Source organism: Natator depressus, chromosome 2, assembly GCF_965152275.1.
Source record: "Natator depressus isolate rNatDep1 chromosome 2, rNatDep2.hap1, whole genome shotgun sequence".
In the NCBI taxonomy this organism is placed as follows: domain Eukaryota; kingdom Metazoa; phylum Chordata; order Testudines; family Cheloniidae; genus Natator; species Natator depressus.
This window is the reverse complement of record NC_134235.1, coordinates 92,086,313-92,098,696: the sequence shown is the minus strand read 5'-3', so window position 1 is coordinate 92,098,696 and position 12,384 is coordinate 92,086,313. Positions and strand designations below refer to the sequence as shown.

The window sequence follows — 12,384 nt, the reverse complement described above, 5'->3', positions numbered from 1 at the left end:
AGCCTGCCAGACTCAACATCTAGAAAATAGAAGAGAGTTATATGGGTCCAGAGCCTGTTGGAGATTGGTGTCCTAGAAGTGAATTCAACCTGTGTCCAGGATCACTGAAACTTTAACAAAGATCACTGACTCTTTTTCTAAACAAAGGTTGACTTGGGTGTTTTGTGACAAATGCATTTAGTATTACCTCAGAACACTAGCAATTAGCTGAAACAAGTTTGTCTGTTGTTATACAGTGTTGCTGTGCACTGTTCAGATGTTGCTGCGTTTCACTCCAGAGCTAGCGGAGCTTCAGTATTAGATTAAGTGATTCTTATATTAACATCATCATTACAGTTCACAAAGCATGGAAGGATGTATATAAATGTAAGATATTATTTTCAGCAGCAAAATCAGATAATGTAACCAAGTAAAAATCAAATATAATGCCTGCTAGACTAACACTACTTCTCCCAGGACTCATATTCTTTGGAGATTTCTATTTAACTCTCCCCCCTGCCCATTAATCTCCAGTCCATCTTCTCTTTTTACATTCTACAGCACTAGCTGACACACACTAGCAACAGGAAGACTAGCTCACTAAGGCAGCAGCTTGTACCCTGCTAACATTGGCCACTGATATAGCAGCATGGTGACACATAACAGACAAAGGTCACTCAACTTCTGTCCCTTGGTTATTCATTTCTACACAGGTGACTAGCACTTCAAGATTCCTCCTCCTAGCCTGTCATGTTGCTTCACAGCAGTATGAAAAATAAGGACAACTCTAGCCTTGATAAGGTCTTCTTTATTAAATGTTGCTTTACTGACAGTTCAAAAATATATGCTCCCTTGCAACTGTTAGCCAAACTCAGATGAGGTGCAGTAGAAAAAAAGATTGTATCCAGTAACAATTGCCACAACAGAAAAATTCCAGGAAAGAAAAAAAAAAAGTGTACTTGTTAAAGATAACCTATTAAATCTAAATGGAAATATGTAGTGGAGGAATCGTATATCTGCAGGGCTGACATAAAAATAACCTAATGTGATGCACAAATTCACTCAGATACCTATGATAGTAATGTTTGTTGATGCTGAGCACTTTAGGATATATTCCATCACTGGCACCAGACTATTTATCTTCAAGCAAAAGAGCTTTCAGCAGTTATGCAAGGTCTTTTATTTAGCCAGGATAAACTTGTATAGCACAAATAAGCCTAGCATTTGGGTATTCCTTTTTGGCTCAAAAGTATTTAATACAATGTATATATGAGCATTTGAAACATATTTCACTTTCTCAGCATTCTCTTTCCTCTCATAAATTTGTCATAGCTAACTTAGTGTAGGAATGAACAGCACATTCACTGATAGGTTGCTACAGCTGTAATTTCTGTCTGACAACAGTATAAACCTCAAGAACACTTCTAAAATATTCAAGTTCAGTAGTGAAAGAACTTGTTCTGAAGAAAGGAATACCATTGATTGTTCTGAGTCCCTGGTCCCTAGCGAATAAAGGTGTGAGGCTGTGAAATCCTCAGAAGTCATGTGTGAGCCCTTGACATGATCTAGAAAAAACTGTAAATATACCTGATGTTATAAAACTGAGAATTAGAATATAAGGAGTCAGATTTTCAGATGAGATCCAGCCCCTACAGTGGCTAACAGATTAAAATGTGAGGAAGACATCACCAATTTTAGTGGCTGTCCTCACAGGTCTTGACGTCAAATTACATGATGACACGGCATCATATTATCTGGTGGTGATAGGACACAGCAAGAGGAAAAGAATAGGGACAAGAAAAGAAATATATCTTCAAGCAGTTGATGTCCCCAGCAGAAGGACAGAGCTAAATAAGCTAAACTTTCTGACTCTGACCCAGAATATCACTTAAGCATATACTTCATTTCATTGCCACAAAATACAATTGAGGCCAAGAGCATAGCAAGATTTTTTTTAAAATTAAAGAAAGAAGATTAGGCATTTATATGGACAAGAAGAACATTCACAGTTTCATTAGATAGTTTTAAAATATTAGAATATTCAAAGTCCTTTGAAGTCATAGAATCATAGAAATGTCAGGCTGGAAGGGAACTCAAGAGATCATTTAGTCCATCCCCTTGTGCTAAAACAGGATTAAGTCTACCTAATCTATCCCCAACAGATGATCATCAATCTATCCAGTTCTTAAAAATCTCCAGTGACAGGGACTCTACAACCTACCTAGGTAACCTGTTTCAGTGCTTAACTATCCTTATAGTTAAAAAGTTATTCCTAATACCCAACCTATATTTCCCTAGCTGCAAAGTCAGGTATTGCAGTCTATTACTCTGCCACTGTTGGGTTGTTCCTTATTAAATGTTGCTTTTGTTTATTTTTAAATGTCCCAAGCAGTAAATTTTCCACCACCTCTTTGGGAAGACTGTCCTAGAGTCTAACATAATCCTATTGTTTGGATGTTTTCCTGGTATTCAGCTTTAATATTCTACATTTTATTTTCAATCCATTTCTCCTATTTATATGTCTTGTATTAGCCAAAATAATTCTTCTATTTCCTTTGTAATAAAACCCTTCATATAGTTTTAGATTGCTATCTTGTCCCTTCCCTTTATCAGCACTTAAGCAGGTTGCATAGACTTAACCCTCTAAGGCCCAGTCTGTCAATGTAAAGGGGTTCAGAGTGGTCTAAGGGTCCTTAATTGGAATGACAATCTGTCCCATACTCTTTTCTTGTGAATTATTTCTCAGAGCCCCCAATAATTTATTTTGCCTTTCTCTGAACCCCTTCCATTTTGTGAATATCGCCCTGCTAATGCAGTTCCCACTATACTCCAGGTATGTTTGCACTCTCTCCCAATTCAGAACAATATGTAGGTAGCCCAAAAGTGTATTAGCTTTTTTTTTTGCTGTCACGTCATATTGTAAACTTATGTCTAATTTGTTGCCCGGTATATAACAGTACCAGAAACCAGCATAGAGTGAAGGTTATCACTGAAATACCCAAAAGTGCAAAAGTACCCAGCATAACAGTACCCGTGCATAAGCCCCCAAATGCTCACATATCTGAAGGCTTATCCTGAGTGACTTCATTACTGGAAGTGCGGCCTCAGGTAGGTGACACATCCAGGAATATCAGAAAGGCACTAATATTTCCTGTGTCTGTCCCCAAACTGTAAACCAGCTCCAATATTACCATAGGGGTGTACTTCTAAGAGAAGGACACCATCATTTTAAAGCAGTGACAAAGTTCACTGTAGCTGGGGAACAGTAGTTAGAAAAAAGAACAGGAGGACTTGTGGCACCTTAGAGGCTAACAAATGTATTTGAGCATAAGCTTTCCTGAGCTACAGCTCACTTCATCGGATGCTTTCATCGGATGCTTTCAGAATGCATCTGATGAAGTGAGCTGTAGCTCACAAAAGCTTATGCTCAAATACATTTGTTAGTCTCTAAGGTGCCACAAGTACTCCTTTTCTTTTTGCGAATACAGACTAACATGGCTGCTACTCTGAAACCAGTTGTTAGAAAATGAGTAGAGGTGGTTGGAACATTTTAGACCAAATAAAATTTCATGGAAATGTGCTGTTTTGAGAAGAGGTACCAGTTATGATTAATCAGGAAGGTTTTCGAGACCCAGGGCATTCTGATCACTTCTGAACACAGGGAGAAAGAGAGAGACCTGAATCAAAAACCATGCAGAGCAAAACCACATTTCTACATCTCAAAAGTTGTCATGAAATGGAAATATCTTCTAGACAGGTATAAAAATAACCATACTGGATTTCTTTGACCCTCAAAAAACACTCCAAAAATGGGATAGGGTGCTTCCCACATTTTAAAGGTCATAGGAGTAGATCTCTCTTGACTGATATCAGTGCTGCTACTGCTCTTTCATTTGCCTCCCTCCAAGCAGTCACAAATGAGCAGATCACCATATTATACGCCCATGTATCAGGATGGAATCCAGGACTGTGAGGCTGCAATATTATGTAGCAACTAGAGTCTTCCTCTGCCCCAGTAGGATTCTGCCAGTGCCTCTGTCAGGATGATAGAGCTCCAGAACAATATGGTTCTTCTCGAGTCCCAGGTAGGGCAGACTGAGACTTACTTAGCCTTCCCTGACCCTCTAGAACTGCAGTTTCTGGCCCCTGGGATTTCAATATATGGGCTGTGCAGAGAAGAACAATAGAAGAAGAATTCAAGGAAGAAATGTGCTTTGAGGAGAGGATTGGGTGAAGAGAAAGCCCCTGGTGGGCAAGAAATGAGACACTTCTTCAGCCATAGAAAGCAGTATTACAGAGACTGGCACATAGAGCAATAAGGAAAGAGGGCTGTGAGGTCCATAGGGAGCAGGAGGAAATGAGAGCAGAAATATAGGTGGGGTGAAATTAGATGAAGCTTTAAAGATTAGAATATTGAATTTGATGCAATAAAAATCTAAGAAGCCATGTCAGGATTCAAGGTTGAGAGTGGTGAAGTGTTGGGCTCAGAGTTTTGGATAAACTGGAGGGGGGGAAATGAGACGGACCCAGGGGATATTACAAATATCATGAGAGATTAATAAGGTCCACAGATATATTTCAGGCAAGTGGATAGAAAGGAAAGGACAGGTAAAGGAAATATATTGCAATTTTATGTTGTATATGTTTGTGTCTGTCCAATACAATTAGTAATGTGTGCTGGTTTTGTGAGGCACTAAAATTATATTTGATTATTAAAATAAAATAAAAAAAGGAGTTAGCTGCTATCACATCTGGAGGACTGAGCGTCTCCCACCAACCAGTAAAATAGTTGATTTGGAGTGATAATGCTAAATCATGATTCACAATCACAATCCACCACTATTTTTTCCCCTTCTTAAATGTCAGGTAAAATCGCTGAAGCATGAAGTGGATTATTTAACTCACAAAGTGATAATGTGCAGCACTGTTAACACTTACAGGCAGGAAATGAAACCTGAAGTTGTAGTAAGCTTACTGTGGTTAAACAGATAATTATGTAATTTCCTACCTTGTGATTAAGAGCCCCACGCCATGGGAAAAAGGCAACAAATTGTCAAATTGCCATTGTTTGATTTCTGACAGAGGCCAGGACCTTCCCCGCCTCGTTGTGGCCTTCATCACCCCCCTGCTCAACTGTCTGCTTTGCATTGCCTGCGAAGGGCAGAACAGACTGCTCTTGCAGGAGCTGGAAATTGAGAGGCAGTCAGTCTTTATAACAGGAGAGGGCAAAAGCCAACTCTCCACACTGAAGATTTCAGAGCAGCCAGATGAATGGCTACTTGCACTTCAGAGAGAAGGAGGGGAGGAAGGAAGAGAGGCCTGAGATGGTGAGATTGAAAGCATTAACGTTCTCCACACACTGTTCTGATATACGTCTGAGTTGGCAATTTAAAAGCTTTTTTAATTTGTCCCCAGCACACTGAACCATCATTGTTTTCACCCTGGTAGCTTCAGCAAGTGCAAAAACAAAACAACAACAAAAAACCCAACCCCACAACCTGAGGTATAATCATGTTTTGTTTTTGTTTGTTTTACTGATCAGTGTTGTGGTTTGGAGGACATGATAGTGAGCTACAGGAGTCATTATGTATTCATTTTGGTAGTTTATTTTAGTAAGCAATGTATAGCTCTTTCCAGATATCTTTTATTTTCTGCTCATTAATTGAGTCCCCATTTATGCTGTTCCTTTTGCATTAAAAGATGTATTGCACTATTTAGAGCCTTAATTTAGCCCATATGTCAAAACTATATCTAAATGAGCCACTTACAGTACTTTAGTGTGAAATACAAGTCTCTTCTCCCCTGCACGACCATATTTTTCCCTTTACAGATTTGGCTTCTTCAGTGAAAGTAAAGTATTGTCCTTTAATCAAACGTGAAATAAAACTGTATTACCAAGAATAATACTAAAAATTATGGGAAGAAATACAAATATTGGGATATCGCACCAAATCCTGAGCATATAATATGCTGAAGGTTTTCAGGGATATTTAATCCTTGGAAAAATAGGTCAGATCCTCAGATGGTGTAAATTGACTAAGCTGCACTGAAGTAAATGGGGCTGATTTACATCGGATACATTGTGCTCCAAACAGCGGACTATATAGTCCTACAATAATTTTGAATGCCATGCATTTTTTTTGTAAAGCCTTATTAAAAAAGTAACTAAGTTGTTTTTCCTGTTATCTGATCATTTTTACCAAAATATATTATTACCCTGCATGTTCCCTAAAAGAAACTCTTCTTGTAAAATATTCTCTTTTGTTGCCAATGTTGTTATACAGCAGAACAGATAACTGCAGCGTATGTAAGAAGAATGAGTATCTGGCTGAAGAATCAAGACAAAACATTTTCCTAAATTCTTTCTCAAGGCTAGTGAGGAGTTCCACCTGTTTTGTCAATTTTTCTACTGTAGAATTTCCAGATTGAGAGGTTGGATGAAATCCTAGCACCATTGAAGTCACTGGAAAAATTATAATTGACTTCAATAGGATATCACTCCTTCTGTTCTGAGTTTCCACTGAGAAAATTTCTTCTACTGGAGAATTTTATCTTTTTTGCTATTAGTCCTGCACTGGGTCAGATTCTAAGCTTATGTAAACTGGCATAGCTCCTATGAAGTCTCTATTGAATTGGACACTGAATCCAAGACAATACATTTACAGCTGAATATGGGAAATGTAGCTCTTTACCTCTTCTTGGCTAGCAGAAGAGTGATTTTTTTTCCTTTTCGGAGTTTTACCTTTGCCCGGTTAGAATGTGTATATAACTTGCATGATGATACTGATGTTCACAATAATGATGTTTACAATAATGATGTTTGTCATCTGCTCCATTGCCAATGGGATCTGCTCTCTCCCATTTAGCACTATGCAATAAACTCTTCATTCTCACAGTTCTTAATTCTACATTCTGAGGGCTCAGTGAACTTTTGCATTGATTTATGTACATAAGGCTCCTTCTCTGTTCTAATGGTACCAATCTCTACTTTCCTTTTAATGAGGAAAGACTGGGTGTGTCTTTTAATGATTTATGGGCACATACCATTTTTTAAAAAATCTCACTTAGTATTAATCTAGAACTTTTTTTCTCTATCCTTAAGAATCAGAACATTTTCTGCGCAGGTCCTTTCTCGCTCTGGCAGTACTCTTTATTTATATATTGCTTATTACAAGATAAATATTATTACAACCATGGTAATGTTGTAATAATGATATTTAACATCTGTTCGTTTTATATACCAACTGTTTCCTAATTCATTAAAAAAATTAAAAAGAAGTCTATTGTCAACACTTCAATTCAGTCTCAGGCTATATTTAACATCAGAACATTTCACCAGGTTAGGACCCACTGGTTGACTTTGTTTCTTAGTATCAGAACATTTTCAAGACTTGTAAAATAAGAAATAAAACAATCCCCGAATTCTACATGGAGTTTGGTTCTAAGGGAATTTGGGGAATCAGTATTGCATTTAGTCATACTATAGCCACACTGATGTTTGTCGTAAATAACCCCCTGGCACCCAGTGCTGAGCAAAAGTAATTAATTTCCTAGTTATGGGGTCTTGTTATGGATTTGACACACGTGGCCAACTTGACTGCTCTCATTTTTGTAAGTAAGTTAACTTTCAGCAGCACCTCTGCTGTAGTTTCTAGTTGCAGAGAGCTTATAGCTCAAGGTAAGGGACCTTTTCACTACTTTACATACATTGGACTTGAAAACTTTTCAATCCTCTGGGACTAATGTGGCACCTGATCCATCAATATGGACTAGAGTAATTTTGAACCCAAATCTTGAAGGTTATTGTTGAGGTCAATAGTTGCCAAGAGTACTGCATAGCACATCCCGGTACTCATACAGAATCATAGAATATCAGGGTTGGAAGGGACCTCAGGAGGTCATCTAGTCCAACCTCCTGCTCAAAGCAGGACCAATCCCCAACTAAATCATCCTAGCCAGGGCTTTGTCATGCCTGACCTTAAAAACTTCTAAGGAAGGAGATTTCACCTCCTCCCTAGGTAACGCGTTCCAGTGCTTCACCACCCTTCTAGTGAAAAAGTTTTTTCCTAATATCCAACCTAAACCTCCCCCACTGCAACTTGAGACCATTACTCCTCGTTCTGTCATCTGCTATCACTGAGAACAGTCGAGATTCATCCTCTTTGGAACCCTCTTTCAGGTAGTTGAAAGCAGCTATCATATCCCCCCTCATTCTTCTCTTCTGTAGACTAAACAATCTCAGTTCCCTCAGGCTCCCCTCATAAGTCATGTGTTCCAGTCCCCTAATCATTTTTGTTGCCCTCCGCTGGACATTTTCCAATTATTTCACATCCTTCTTGTAGTGTGGGGCCCAAAATTGGACACAGCACTCCAGATGAGGCCTCACCAATGTTGAATAGAGGGGAACGATCACGTGCCTCGATCTGCTGACAATGCCTCTACTTGTACATCCCAAAATGCCATTGGCCTTCTTGGCAACAAGGGCACACTGTTGACTCATATCCAGCTTCTCGTCAACTGTAACCCCTAGGTCCTTTTCTGCAGAAACTATTTTTTTCACAATCCCATTGACATTAGTAAAGCTCTTCATGGTTCTCCTTGTAGACATCACTAATGTATATTTTATTTTAGATTCTCCATTTATCTAGCTATCTAGTGATCTGATGAAGACCCTCTTGAAACAAATAAAAAAGCTCCCATTAATCTTGTGCATCAGATATTTGGGGCTGGGGAGGTTGTTATTTTGCGGTCAGAAATCCAGTTCTTAGCCAGAGTTCCAGAGCTAGGGTATCCCTTGAGAAAAAAAGGCAGGGGGAAAAAAATCACTGTGTAGAAGGCAGATGGGCTGGAGACTCAGGTGCAGTAAGAGGAAAGGAACTCAGAAGCCACAAGGGAAAGAGATTGCACTGGAGCAGAGCTTCCTCTCCCGCTTCTGATTCCAAGTATCTTGACATGCACTCTTCAGTCTGCTGAAGAGCCTTAACCACAATCACATAATCAGTGTACCATGTTGTCAAAGTTGAGAAACCTACTTCTGATGGCTAGCAATGGATGTCCCAGTGTGGCTCAAAATAAAAAAGGAAGTAAACATTCAACCTATGCAAAGTTTTTGCAATATGTCCATGTCAATCCTTTCTTAGAGGCACTTCCCAAGTGGGAGACTGTTAATGCCCACTTCTGTCTTGGGCTTTCTCCTGAGGCCACAAAGATACCAATTGTCATGTTAGTCTTTTTGAACTGACCATCTATCCACTAAGACGTGGTTCAGAACACCAACTCATTTCACTTCAGAGGCCATCAGATTGTAACAATGACTTTAGGACACTACTGATTTACTATAGGTGGGATTTGAACCGACATCTTCACCGTTATTGGAAGGGGTTCATTATTAATCAGTTGATCTATCCCACTCCCCACAAAGGGTTTCTGTCTTTGCATTCTGTTCAGGCCCAGGCCTATGAAACCTGGAAGGGCTCTGTGCTTCAGTCAAACTCTAACTATTGAGGATTAGGAAGATACAGAGGCCAGGTTATCCCATAACTACCTACTAAAGGGTTTCTTGTACCTTCCTCTGCAGCACCTGGTACTGGCCACTGTTAGAGACCAAAGACTGTATTAAATGGACCACTCACCTCAGCCAATATAGGTTTCTGTGTTCTTGTAAATAACTGTAGTGCCGATAAACAGTGTATCACGATATGCTATCAAGCAGAAACTCCAGGAGCTTGAGTGTCCTGAGTGCAAAGTTTTTTTTCAGAATAATCTATGACCCCCTCCCCCCCCGCCCCCAGGACCCAGACCTGCTGGCTGATTCCAGGGTGCATGCAGCGTGGCGCCAAGACAGGCAGGCAGCCTGCCTTAGCCCCCCGCTGTGCCGCTGACTAGGAGCCACCCAAGGTAAGCCCACGCACATCCCAACCCAAAACACCAACCCCCTGCCCCAGCCCTGACCCCCCCCCCAAACCTGAAGCACCCTCCTGCACCCCAAACCCTGCATTCCCAGCCCAGAGCCCACACCCCAACCCCCTGCTCCAGCCCAGAGCCCCCTCCCACAACCTGAACCCCTCAACCCTAGCTCCACCCCAGAGCCCTCACCCCCTCACATCAACCCGCAGCCCCCTCCCACACTCCAAATCGGTCAGCTCCACTCCCCAGCACTCCCTCCTGCACCCAAAACCCCTCATCCTGAGCCCCATCCTAGAACCAGTGCCCCCAGGCCAGAGCCCTCACCACACCCCAACCCCCTGCCCCAGCCTGGTGAAAGTGAGTAAGGGTGGGGGAATGTAATGAGCAGGGGAGGGGCTAGGGTGTTTGGTTTGTGCAACTAGAAAGTTGGAAACCCTAGCTAAGGGGCTGGACATTACAGGAAATGCTCTGAGGGTTTGGGGGGTTAGGAACCTGTTACTACCTGTACAGAGAGAGTGCAAGGTCTACAAAGTCTTGTAAGGGAGTGCTGTGCTGCAATAGGCTGTTCGTTTTAGGGAGCTGATCTGCAGCAGACACAGAAGACTATTTCACTCCAAGGGCCGGTAGTTGTGAGGTGACGCTGTACTTCTTGGGAACAGCACACAAACACTGTGTATTACAGGGTTTTTATAAATGGTTTTACTGAAGTAAAATTCTTTACATAGGCACAGTAGTTTTTGAAATGAGCCAAGTTAGTTGTGCATTCATTTGCTGCATTGCTGCAGAGATTCTTTAACAGGAATATACAGGGACAAAATAGTATAATTTTCATTGGAGATGTCAGTTTAACAGTGAAAGCTGCCTTTATTTGTTGATTGATTGGGTTAAAGCAGAAATACTTAAAAGCTGTTAATGTTCCTTTAGGGATGTGCAGAAAAACTTCATGAATCAGAGGGGGTGGGGGGGGGGAGAGAAACCAACCAGTTAACCAACTAACCAAAAAACAAAAACAAAAACACTTTATACTTGAATCAGTGGACATAAGCAAAAATGTTTATGTTCTATATTTCAGAGAATTTAGTTTATAATTCAGGTATTAAAAATTACCAAAGGAATTATACTGTCTCAATAAAGATGTGGTGTGTATGATTTAATCTAACAAGTGATTAAAGCACTGTCCCTATAAATATCTGACTTCTCTGTTAAATCTCTAAACTGAACAGAAATTAGAGACTAATCGTCTCTTTTGAAATTGAGGCAGTGGGCAGGAAGGGGAGTGCATGCATGTGAATAAAATTTTAGCAACCTTGCTAGAGGACCAAACAAGGTTATCACAACAAAACTTAAGCACTTACATAACTCTTCTCATCCATATATCTCACACTGCTTCACAAAAGAGGGACATATTGTCTTCATGTTGTAGACTGGGACAGTGGAGCACAGGGGCAAAACACTTAAACTAAAACATGCTTAAATACTTTCCTAAATAGGGATGGCCTTAAGCACATGCATATAGTTAACCAATTGCTTAGCCAAATCAAGACAAAACAGATTCGTTTGTCCAAAGCCATTCAGCAAGTCAGTGGGAGAGGAACCGAATCCAGGTTGCCTGTCTTCCAGTCCAGACCCTATCCAATAAACTATGATACTTTTGAACAAGCAAATAGACTGACATTAGAGCAGTGTTTTCTCCAGGTCAGGCTTAAGGTATATTTGTAAGGCAGAGTTTAGACTGGCACATGCCATTCCATTTTGTTCTCTGTGATAGGCCCTGTAATTATTGAAGCTTTACATCTGTAAGCCACTACTTCCCTCATAAGAAACCCACTGCAAATCAGTGATAGCAACAATTTAAAGCAAAAAAACCCTTGGATTAAAGGTATGTACAAATTTGCATCAATGTGAGACACTGAGTGCAAATTCTACCTTTGGATATAAGCAGAGGTTCCTGTCGGAGTTAAGTGGATCCCAACATGTGTGTGTGTGTGCACGCACGCGCGTGTAAGGAAAAGTTTTTATCTTTAAGTGTGAATATTTTATAAGCTATTAAATAGAAAGAGAGAACAGTGTTCCTCTCGGAAGAAAATGTGAAGTTTTCTATTTTTAGAGCTATTTTTTCAGCTTTATTCTGCTCTGTTGTTGTTTTACACCAGTAACTCCACTGCATTAGATACAATAAGTGAGAGCAGAATCAGACCCTTTTGTCTTTAAGAAAAAACTGATAAATTCTTGTGCTAATCTGTTTTTTCTAATGAAGTCCAGATTCTTTATTAGAATAACAAAAACATCTCAATAACAATACTTTGCAGTTATACAGGGCTGACTTCAGACTTTGGACTGAGCCCACGAAGAATTTTATCTGAGATTCTCAAAGTACTTTACAGAATGGGTAAATATAATTACCCTTCTTTTACAGTTCAGGAGTTATAAGGCAGACAAGTAACCTGAAAAAGGCTAAACAGTAAATCACTGGCAGAATAGGCAATAGAGCTCAGGACT

At 40.1% G+C, this 12,384-nt stretch overlaps 1 protein-coding gene across 5 annotated transcripts in view; it reads left to right on the top strand.

Moving 5' to 3' along the window:
- The window catches only part of LOC141982516 (cadherin-19-like), a 175,583-nt gene that overhangs the window by 41,391 nt on the left and 121,808 nt on the right, over window positions 1-12,384 (top strand). Inside the window, exon 1 of one of the 5 annotated variants that reach the window (XM_074944698.1) lies at window positions 5,230-5,306. The exons of the other annotated variants lie outside the window; for them this stretch is intronic. The gene's annotated coding sequence lies outside the window, so the exon portion shown is untranslated. Of the gene's footprint in view, window positions 1-5,229; window positions 5,307-12,384 lie in introns of those variants that run through there. 5 annotated transcript variants of the gene reach the window in all.